Below are 9,250 nucleotides of genomic sequence, written 5' to 3' on the forward strand. Positions count from 1 at the left end.
CTTTCAACCCGTGAGATTAGCATGGAAAAATAGCTGTCTAGGAGGAAGTGAGTCGTCACCAGAAACCAAATCTTCTGGTGCCTTAATCTTGGACTTCTCAGCCTCCAGTACTGTGGGGAAAAACATACCTGTTGTTTATACCCCACCCAATCGATGACATTTTATTATAGTAGCTGGAACAAACTAAGGCACTTAGGTTTCAGTGATTTCTGGACCATTTATGTTTGGGTGTCCCGAGGTGCATCACTTATTCTATTTTTGCTCAGTTTCCTCATTTGCAGAATAGGGATGAAAATATTCCTAACTCATCTAATGGGACATGTTGGAGGAATAAGATCATCCTCCTAAAATGCTTCTGAAATTCAGAGTATTATAACAATATTATATTCTTTTCCTCAGGCAGGAAGCTCTCTAGAGAAATGTAGACATGGTCCGCAGTTATCAAGAAGTGCAGGTGAACCTTGGTTTATCAGATGGCATAGCTGAGTCCTTAAGGAATACCCCCAGAGAGCTGAGCTTGGATGAAGTAAAGTGAAACATGAGTTAGAATGCAAGCTCTGATCAGAAGCATACCGCAGAGGGTACACAAGTTACCTAGGGCTGCTGTTGCAAAGCTCCACACTAGATGTTTTAACCATGGAAATTTATTCTCTCACAGTTCTGGAGGCCAGAAGTCCAAAATCAAGGTGTTGGCAGAGCTGTGCTGTCTCCAAAGGCTCTCTCTGGGGGAGAACCCTTCCTTGCCACTGTCAGCTCTGGTGGCTGCAGGCATCACTTGCCTTGTGGCTTCATGACCTCTGCGTCTGTCTTTACATGACCTTCTCCTCTTCTCCATGTTTATCCTCTTATGATGACACTTATCATTCACTTTAGGGTCCCCCTAGATAATCAAAGATGATCTCATCTTGAGTTCCTTAATTATATCTGCAAAGACCCTTTTTATAAATAACATATATTTACAATTTCTGGGGATTTGAATGTGGATATACCATCATGGGGCCATCATTCAATCCACTACAGGGAGAGTTCCTAGCAGTTTAAAAAAAACAGCTTGAGGGTGAGACACTCATGATAGAAAATCCACACAGGGTAACTGGAACAGAGATTTGCTAAGGGAAACGAAAGGCATACGTTTGTATTTGGCAACCATATATTCAGAATTGAAGAATCAGCTCTCAAATCCTCTCTCTCTTCCAGGAAGTTCAATTCCCACTCTCGCTCTCTCCCAAATTCAAAAAGCTCAATGACCTGTTCTGTTTCATCTAATCCTCTGGGTTAGGATAGCCATTGACATACATTTCTCCTCCTTTTCTAAACTATAGAATTGTGGATGGTAGAGCTTGAAAAGACCATTGAAATTCTCTAAGTCGACTTTGTTCTTTTGAACTCTAGTGACATTTTCAAAGTCACACAGCAAGTAATAAAATGAGAGCTGGAATCCAAATTCTGAAATCTATGCACACGCCTTCTTCATCACAGGCTATTCTGTTGGGAATTCTCCCTTCCATCCTCCTTCTTTTCTCCTTTAGGCGGAGAAGGTTACATTTATGATATAACCCTCTACAAACCCCAATTCTTCTCTCATCTGTCATTCTTAACTCTTATATCATTGATATAAGTGAGAGAGTTGAAAAGTTAGGTAACCATGTTTCAACTACCTTGTTGTAAATATTGTTTCTGTTCTAGATCTTCTTTAAGATACTATTTCTGTTTTCTTTGGTCTCAGCTAAGATTTCCATTTTCACATCCTGTTATAAGTTATGTCATAGATGTATACAAAGGATTTTACGGGAACACATCAGAGGCAAATCCAGCCTGGCCTTGCTAGGTTCAGAGAAAGCTGGATGTGGCCAGGAACTTACTAAGTGGAGTCCTAAATGCTGAGTAGAAGTTATCCATGGGAATGAGGATACTGGTGTACGTGTAGAAGGTGGGGAGGGAAGAAAGAGCGAGGAAAGGCATTTAAGGAAAATGAAAAAAACATTTGCAAAGACCTAGACTGAGAGAGAACACTGTGCCTTTTTGGAACTGGCATTGAAGTGTGATATGGCTAGAGTTTGGAGAGGTGCAGGGGTGTGTGTGTGTGTGTGTGTGCGCGCGCGCATGCACATGTGTGCACATCTGTGTGCGTGGAATGGGGACAGGTGGGAGGAACTCAGAAAAAAAGCGAGGAAAAAGAAGTAGGCAAGGGGCAGATCATGAGGGTCCCTGTACATCAGGCTAAGAAGTTTGAGGCTATCCTGAAGATAATGGGAAGTTTTTGAAGTGACAGGGTCAAGCCAAGTGTGGTGGCTCACATCTGTAATTCCAAGTACTTGGGGGGCTGAGGTGGGAGGGTTCCTTTGAGCCTAGGAGTTTGAGACCAGCCTAAGCAACATAGGGAGACTCTGTCTCTACAAAAAAAAATTTCAATAAATAATTTTTTTAAAACAATGAAATGATAGGATCAGATTTCAATTCTAAAAAAGTTTTTCTGTCTTTTTGTAATGGGAAGTTAAGACATAGTAAGATGAAAATGAGAAGGCTGTTTAAGGTTTTAAATATGGTAACAAGAACAAACAAAATTGTTCATTGCAGGCACTGCTCTAAGTGCTTTTCTTTTGTTATACTGTGTAATCCTTTCAAGGAAGTTTCAAGATAGATACTATTAGTATTTCCCATTTTATAGATGAGGAAACTGAGGCACAGATGATTATGATTACTCTGACTCTTGTGTGGAAAATGGATTAGATGATGGTGAGCACAAGGTAATACAAGGAGATCAGATAGGAGAATTTTTCTACAGTTCAGGCAAAAGATGATGACAGCGTAGAGAAAGGGTAGGAGAAATAGAGAGCATTTAACATATTTGAGAGATGCTGAGATGTGTTGGTGAACTAAATGCTGAAAAGTGAAAAAATCAAGGATTATTCCAAAGACATTGGTTTAAATGGACAGAATGTGGTGCCATTTTGAGGTATGGAACAAAACTGGAGTTTGACTTTGGAAATTTTGTGTTGCATGGAGTCCAAACTTGGTTCTGTCAACACATGTTATTTCCTCTGTGAACAAAAAAATGTGCCATTTTTTTCTGCCCATTTTGTTTTCTGTTTAATGGAGGCATACCTAACCAGCACCTTTGTGGGGAGGCGGTGAAGGTGCTCCAGAAATTCACTAGAGATGCATTTTTAAGTGTCTTATTGAGAAGGGCACAGAAACGAAAATGTTTCTCCTCTTTCACCAGTGTGCTCCACCCCCGACCCGGCCCTGGACTACAGCATGCATCACACACCAGCTAATCAATAATGAATAACAGGAAAAATAGTAGCAACACACTTCCACATATGGATACAGAGATTCTGAATATGACTAGGGCTCCCTAGGTTCTTTGTGATAATAAGTAACTTACCCCGTGTTCAATTAGAAGAGAGAGTTTTTGAAGGCATACCATTGATTTAGCAGGTGTTTCCTGAGCTCTTGAGGTGTGCCAGGCACTAAGCTGGTTGGTCCACTCTCAGGCAGTGAGCCCATCCTCAGCCAAACCCAGTAGGCTGGTGGAACAATCAGGACATGATAACTAAAGTCATGCAGGTAGGCATGGCTATGTCCCCATATTCACTTCCATCTCAAGCCATCCCTCAGCTTGCTGCTGTCACTTAGAGACCTCTTTGTCATATAAAAGTGAAATAAGTGGAGGTGAGAGAGTATAGTGACCCTTTTCTTCCCCTTCCCTAAAGGATCTTGGTTAAGAATTTAATTGAGTTCTTATGAAGGGTAATCTTTAAGCTATATTTGGGTTATTGTATAGCAAAGGAGTAGATATTAAGAAGTTCAGTTTTGAGACCCTTGTACTCATCAACTTCTATGTGTTCTGAGTTCCAGGTAGTTATATCCAACTGACTGTTTTACACCTTTATGAGCTTAGGAATATGTACCTCAAGCTTAATAACCTAAACAGAAACCTGAATTTTCCATACCTCATCCCATCCCACCCTTACAATCTGTCACCCTCCACCGCCCCAGCTGGGTCAAGAGCACCAGTATCCACAGTTGCTGAGTTACAACCCTAGAAATGACCCTTGATTCTTCTCATTCCCTCCCTTTTCACCTCAACCCCACCAACAAGTTCTGTTGGATTTAGTTCCAAAACACACTGGATTCCCAAATCTGATCACCGTTTATCATTTCCACAGCTACAGCCACGGTCCCAGCTTCCACCACCTCTCTCCAGTTTCCTGGCTGGTCATTGCACCCCCTGCATAGCCCTCCCTACCCCATGGTCTGTCCTCCACACAGCTGCCAGGGCAGTTGCATTTAAATAGATCATGCCACCTACTTACATCAAACCTCTGATTAGCTCCCATTGCATGTGGAATAACAACCTAACTTTTCCCCACAACGCAGCAGGACCTATGTAATGTGGCTCCTACATGCCTTGCTGACCTCCTCAGTTTCCCCTCACTGCCTCATCTCATTGGCAGGGATCCCTTTTCACATATATTTTTGTCTTTCATCCTGGCCAAGCCTAATCCTAGCTCAGGGTCTTTGCACTTGCAATTGAATGGTTTTGCGCCTCACTGTCACATGGTGCAACCTTTTCAGCCTTCAGGTCTCCATTCAAATGCCGCTTTCTCTGGGTGGCCATTGCTGATCCCCTGAGCCAAACCTACAACCCAATCACTTGCTACAGCATTGTCATATTTTGCAATCTGTGAAACATTTAAATGTACCTGACATTTTATTTCATATTTATCTGTAAATATGTTTATTACCTCTTTCCAGCTCAGAAATTTAAGTTTCTAGAGGGAAAGAATCTGTCTGACTTGTTCATACTTTTATCCCCAATGTCTATAGAAACAAATAAATATTTGTTTGTGGGTGGACCAAGTAACAGACAAACTGAGTCTTTTTTATTCCTGGTAGGCCTGCAAGGGAATGGTCTGAATGGTTGAAAAGGGAAATGTTTGAATGTATGAAAGAAGACAGCCACGTACTACCCCAAAAAAAAAAAAAAAAAAAAAAAAATGACTCCATTTAAAGAGAAGTACCTTGCAAATTATGGGGCAGTGGTCAGGATGTTTAACTCTTAAGAGTTTAGAATATACTGTCTTGAGAAGTAGTGTCTTTCCTTGGTATATAGGTACATACATTTGGTTAAACAATGACTCACTGGGCTATTGGAAGAATGCACTGGCCTGACATTGAAACTACTGAGCAGATTTACTTGGGAGGGCCCCAGATCACCCTGGACTTTCAACTTTACTTTCACTTGAGGCGAAATCAGTGATGATTCTGCTGAAATCCCGCAGATAATTTCTTTGGAAAATGTCTCAGACTTAAATAATGTACTAATAGAAATGAGGCATAAATCCTGAATGAGAACAATACTTACAAGAGGAGGTAGAGTTTTCCATTTCTAGGAGGAGATTCTGATGACAAATTGAAAGAAGTAGAGATTGGGAACCTAACAGCCACGATAAACAAGTTAGGAGCAGGAGAGTGACAAGAGGTATCCCTTGGAGGCAGGGAAAAATGGGGTCTTCTCCACGTGGGGTTCTCTGCTGGAGCTCATGTCAGAAGGCAACACCTAACAGAGGGGATTGTGTTGAGGAGCTCCAGGCAATCACCAGCAGCTAAATAGGCAGTGGTCAGTGGCCTAGCCCAGAGCAACTGGAGAAGTTTGTAATGGTGAGGATGGGTCCCAAGAAGCCCACATAGGAAAGTCATAGCTGCAACCTCCAGGTCACACTATGTATTAGAGGATGCAGAGTATTGCTGAGGGAGCCAGGGGAAGCAGACCGTTCGTTATACCTGGTCCTCCTCTCTGTTCTTCAGGTTTGATCTTTCAGCCTTAACTCTCCTCAAGCTCTACTTGAGTTTATATTTTCTTGTATTTGCCATCAATAAGACCAACTATATAATTTTTGGGGCCCAGTGCAAAACAAAAATGCTGGGTACCCTGTTTAAAGACTATTGAGAACTTTAAGATGACAGAAGAGCATTAAGTCAATTCAGGACCATTCTAAGCTTGGGGTGCTGTGTGACTGAACAGGTTGCACACCCATGACGCCTACCCTGGTCCATGCTGAGAACTCCGAGTTTAGGACACCAACTCTGAGCAGCCAGAATGCTACTAACCCTACCCCATCATTTGAGCTCCTTCTCTGAGACCCCATTCATCATCTTAGGGTCCTGATTGTCACAGCCATATAAAAATTTTATTTATATTCAACTTTATGTTGTGGTATTTTCTTGAAAACTGAGACTAGATTTAGATAAATTTCAAGTGATTATAATGATGCTGACATGGCATAAGGAGAGATGCTTCCATTCAACACCCTGAATGTGGGGATGCTGATGAAACAAGTCCTTTTCACATACCAGATTCTCCACCTGATTCAGTCTCAGGACAACCCACAAAGCAGTCAGAATTTCAGGCAACTTCTCTAAGCCCACCATCTCCCCAAGGCTTTTTTCCAAGGGCAGTTTCTTTCCCCATTTACTTCCATGGAGTTTGGCCTGACATGCAGGTTGAGAAGGTAGAACACAGAGATAATTAAGACCCTAGGTATTGTCTTAACGATCCACTGAGAAAACCCCTCAGAGATCATTCCTGACCTGACAACACACTGATGTCCTTAAAAATGTTCTCCTTTGGAACTCAGAGCATATGAGGCCATTGACAGAATATTCCAGAAGATAAGAACGAACCACAGCTAAGGATGTACTCTCTCTCTACCATTCAAAGCTTCTAGAGTTAGGAACTCTTACAATCTCATTCATAGATTAAAAATTGATCTGAAAGACATTTTGTTTTACTGTAGGCAACACTTTTGGAGAGAAAAATTCCCTTCTACCTTTTGACAAATAACATGCCTCTCAGACCTTCCTTTTGTCATAACAAGTCCACCCCATCACTGGGTGTGAAGTTATTTCCTCCCTGTCTCTCTCCTACTTGTGTATGTTCCAATCTACCCCTGGGCATTAAGGCAACATGACATAAGAATATATTTTCTAAATTTGCATAAAATGAGAACTTCACAGATGGGCAGCACATGCTTCCCATAAGTCCAGTGTGAAAATGGCTCGATAGCACTTGTCGCTACACACATTCTTTCCACATTTCTGGCACACGTACATCTTAAACAAACAGGAATTGCGACAAGCAAAACAGATGGGCAACAAAAAAAAAAGTTTTCAAGGCACGCATCCCAAAATTCTTCCTTGAACATGGTACTGTAGCACTTGTCACAATAAATCTGAAAGTAGTTTGGGTATTAACAGACAGTCTTTGCTGGAGGGGAAAGCTGAAGATACTCATTTTTATAACTAAAAAAATGAAAAGGTTGGAAACACCTTTGCCTCCCCTAATTATAGAAAGACAGGCTTCAAACTGTCCTGTGTATTGGGTGACTGGCTTATTGTGTAGCAAGTTTCTCTGGTGTCCTCTGCTTTTGTCAGTATGCAGAAATAGAAGTGGTATCACTAGAGAGCAGGGGTTGACAAAAGCATATTACATATTCCACATATTGTCAAGCATGGTTCTCTATTTATTTATCTGAAGCTACCTTCTACCAGGTAGCTTCTCCCCAGAGGCATGTACTTCACCATTGAAGAATAAGACATAGTACACAGACAATGTTTGCAACATCAGCAACTAGTTAAATCATTCTTAAGAGTTATAGCAACATTAGAGTTCTCTCTAAATTTCTAAAATTGCTTGGGAGGAAATTGAAAGAGTGTTTGATGGGAAGTCATGAAACCAGGGCTTTGATCCTACCTTTATCACAGGTTACCTGGATGACTGAATCTCTCTGGACTTCTGCTGTCACCTGTTCAGTTGGCCACCAAAGGATCTCATTCTTCACTGCTATTGCTGCCAGTTGTTACCTTAAAACTGAACACTCAGAGAAATCTGGAACAAATGTCCATGCAAAGTCACGACAACTGTTTTGGGCACTGATTCTCCTGGTGTTAGGTCAAGAGAGACTTTAGCACCTATCTCAGGACCAGACCTCCCCCAGTTATTTGCTCCAAAACTTGACACAGCCCTCTCCCTAGCAATCACTCCTTCCCACCCACCAGCTGCAGGCAGCCTGCAGAGCTTAAAGAAGGCAAAAATAATTGTCCTAAATACATTTTCCAGGCCTAGGATTTTTAAGTCATGTGGAACACCAGAATTTTAATCTAAATCTTAAAATTTTTAAGGCAATCATTTTTTCTTCCACTTTGAAAGCTACAGACTATGATGTGCACCATTTACCCCTGTAAGAAGAACACATGTTAACCAGGAGCACAGCTGCTCAGTGTCTCCAAAAAGCCTTATTTGCTTAAGAGATTCATCTTTGACAGTTTATCAAATAATAATATTTATCAATATTATTAGTAGATATAATATGTTCACCTCTAGAAACACAAATTGCCAGCAACCTTCTAAAAAACCTTCGTTGGGCAACCTGCCACACATGTATGTTTAGAACTTCAATGGATAAGTAAATTAAATGACTGAAATATCCCTAATTAATAACAACTAACATTTATTAATGTTAGCATACACTACCCTAAGCACTTTATTTAATCCTCATAGAAAATCTATGAGATTGAAACAATTATCATAATCCCCATTTTACAGATGAGAATATTGAGGCATAAAAGGTATAATCGTCCTTGGTCACATGGTAAGGATGTAGACCATGCTCAAGCTAAATAATTAATATTCTAGCTGTTTTTTTGTCATTTTGTTTTGTTTTTGTCATTGTTCTTGCTATTTTCTTTTCACCTGTTTTACAAAAGAAAAACTTTCAGAGGCTGAAGTTGATATACATTTGGTCTAATCATTTATCTTCCAACAAAACTTTGGTAAGTTATGTTGAAAATTAATGTTTACATTGGAGTCTCTCAAACTTAATCAGATTCTTGGTCATCAAAGCACAGTGTTCATCACTGTATTTATTAACAACATCAATTGAATGTTTTTAAAAATAATGTGCAATACAAATTTTAAACAAAAGGGATTTTAAGTTAACTTTTGTATAATGTTTATTTATACAAAATAAATGTGCATCGTATTCCACATTTTGGCTAAAAATTTCCCTTTTGTGCTGCAAGTTGTTGCACTGACGTGAAATTAGTTTGTATTACTGATAAGGGTGGGCGCTCACGTAGTTAGGCATCAGAAGTACAGTGGGATGCAAATGAAGCCAGTTTAGACAAATATGTCATGGACAATCACCTGGTAGAAAGCCTACCAATGGATTGTCAGTAGTTCACC

This window comes from Cebus imitator, unplaced genomic scaffold, assembly GCF_001604975.1.
Source record: "Cebus imitator isolate Cc_AM_T3 unplaced genomic scaffold, Cebus_imitator-1.0 Scaffold198, whole genome shotgun sequence".
Taxonomy (NCBI): domain Eukaryota; kingdom Metazoa; phylum Chordata; class Mammalia; order Primates; family Cebidae; genus Cebus; species Cebus imitator.